The sequence below is a fragment of the Octopus bimaculoides genome, chromosome 1 (genome assembly GCF_001194135.2).
Source record: "Octopus bimaculoides isolate UCB-OBI-ISO-001 chromosome 1, ASM119413v2, whole genome shotgun sequence".
Classification (NCBI taxonomy): Eukaryota; Metazoa; Mollusca; class Cephalopoda; order Octopoda; family Octopodidae; genus Octopus; species Octopus bimaculoides.
Genome location: NC_068981.1, coordinates 192951524 through 192954411, shown reverse-complemented (window position 1 = coordinate 192954411; position 2888 = coordinate 192951524). Strand labels below are relative to the sequence as shown.

The 2888-nt window shown below is 30.9% G+C and overlaps 1 protein-coding gene across 24 annotated transcripts in view; it reads left to right on the top strand.

Moving 5' to 3' along the window:
* LOC106871616 (tripartite motif-containing protein 45) overlaps window positions 1–2888 on the top strand; it is a 248443-nt gene that overhangs the window by 184435 nt on the left and 61120 nt on the right. The gene's annotated exons all lie outside the window — the stretch shown is intronic.

Sequence of the window (2888 nt, the reverse complement as noted above, 5' to 3'; positions counted from 1 at the left end):
TATATATATATATATATATATATATGCATATATATATGTGACCGATTCTATTTTAGTACAGTATAGTAAATGAGTAGCTGCTCAATCCATAGTAAGCTCAATTGCTACTGCCACACAAGACATTAAATCAAATGGATTTGATAAGTTATTCCGTTTAGTATTTATACTGCATAAATTAGACTAACACTTCAGTTCTGCTGTTAGTGTTATAGGATGGTGAATGTTACAGGTAGAAGAAATCTCAGTTTCATAGCATGGTGAATGTTATAGATAGATGAGTCTTAATTTAGTGATTTCTTTGTTTTAAATAGAGAGGGTCTTAGTTTGGTGATTATGTTTGCTTGTATGAGTGGATAATTGTCAGAAAATACCTTTGCCAAATATGTATGTGTGTGTGTGTGTGATCTATATATGCACACATGCACACTTGTGTGTCCATACATATATGTATGTGAGCATATATATATATCTATATATGTTAATATATATATATATATATATATATATATATATATATATATGTATGAATGTGCATACATGTATGTGTATATATATATATATATGTATGTATATATATATGCATATATATACACATATATATATGGAATACTTTTTTTTTTTCAATTCTTAATTTAATCAATGAATTGTTGTTGCTTTTTAACCCAAGGTCAGTCGTGATTGAGCAGAAAGGTGTTCCTGTTGTGATCCTTGAATCTTTTTAGTGCTACACATTACAACATGCCCTTGTTTAAGAAAATAAGGCATCATTTGAGGGAATTTAGCTGTTATATCCAGCAGACCTAGTGACTGTATAAAGGCCTGTTCATTAATAGTTGAGTTCTCTTGCTGTCAGCATTCTGGAGTTCATATTATAAACTCACAATGGTGGCGCATATTATCAACACATTATTTATGAATTAATAATTCAGTATTTAATTATGTAAAGCATGAATTAACATCTCTGTGTTGAGCTGTCATTAATTAAATATTTCAGTAGCAAGATACATTAATTAAAAATCAATAATTTGCAACACTTTCTAGAAACCATCTTTGAGGTTTACATTCACACCTATAAATCAATGAGGTGGCCTCTACATGATTACTTGATCTAACCTAATAGAAATAGCAACCAAATCTCCCTCAAATCACAATCTGTCATCTTTAACACATAAAGACAGATGATAAGGTAGATAATATGTATGAAAAAATAAACAAACACAAGATGAGATTATAACAACTGGAACATCTTTGATCATGTCAAGATTGACCTGGGAGCAAAACAATCACAATATACATATAGAGTGAGTGAGTTCCAGATCTAGTTCTGGGTTTCCTGACCTGGGGTCTCCACATTTCTTGGAATATGAGTTGGCTTTTCAAATTGCTTTTCATAATATAATTATTAACTTTAAGGTGGCAAATTGGCAAAGTCGTTAGAGCACTGGACAGAATGCCTTATGGTCTTTGTTCTGACCCTCTGCTGTCTAAGTTTAAATCCTACTGCAGGAAACTTTGTTTTTGATTCTTTTGAGGGTCAATAAAAAAAAAAGTACCAACTTAATACAGTGGATTGGCAGAACTGAAAGACCATCAACTTGAATGAGTTGCCTGTATATGTTCCAGCTCTTTGCATCTGGAGTTCAAATCCTGTCATGATCTACTTAAGTAGTAGACTGGCTTATACTATCACCTGGCACTTTGGATGCCTTTAACAGAGTCTACTCAGGTGCGGGCATTTTGGTTTGCGGATACCTCTCTTCTTCTCTCCCTCTTTCCTTTTCACTAGCCTCAGGTGCCCTGTAAAGGACTGTAAGCACTGCCCTCCTTCCTGACTAAAAAAGATAGAAAAATGAAAAATAACTCTTCAAAATATCTGTTCTGCGAAGTAAGTGGTTCAATTATCACAAAAAAAAAAAAATTGGTCATTAGAAAATTGACTTTTCTATCTTCAACTGTGATATTATTAGAGTGAGGGTGAAAATTAATCGCACATTTTCTAAAGGTACATGGGGCATGAAAAGGGTTGGGCCTACTGAACTAGTAAGTCTGGCAAGATGGATAAACCCAGTAAGGTAGGTCCATCCTGTTTGCTTGAAATGTTTTTCGGAAAATAGTTTAGTGATATGATAGCCTTCATTAACTTCAGAAGTTAATTAATAAGAGATATTAATATTATTTTTTTATACTTTAAAATACAAATATTTTTGTGAGCTGGTTGGGGTGGGGAACAAGAATATAAGAGTTTATAATCTATATCTGAGAAAGATTAAAGGCCAGGATAAAGATGAAAATCTTCAGAAATAGTTAAATTTATTAAGGGTAAAGTCATATATATATATATATATATATATATATGTGAACTCACTAAAGCACTGAGATGAATTTACATGAAGAAATTTAATAGGAATGTATTTAGTTCCAGTGTGTGTGAATAGGTACCATGGTAAATCCACAGTTTAAGTGGAAAGAGAATTTCTAAAGGCTCCTTAATAAATCTGCTATTTAAAGTATGTATGATCTTAATTTCTTAGTTATATGTTTTAACTCTAATGACTTCCACTAATAATTACCTAGGAAAAGATTAAAGAAGCAGATTATTCTTTTATATGCATATAAGTATATATATATATAGACACATACCCTGATGTCTTTCAATTAAGAAATCATTGTTACATATTTACAACTTCAACACTATTTATTGTATTAATTTAAATGTTAAGACATTCACTTAATGCAATTAATTTAACTACATATATACTATCCCATCTATTGATAATAGCTAGATATTATTCTCTTACTTTTAATTCCTTGATTCTTTTGCAGGCAAAATCTGAAATACTCCTTCATTTAAAACCTATATAAAAAACATACATACATACATACATACA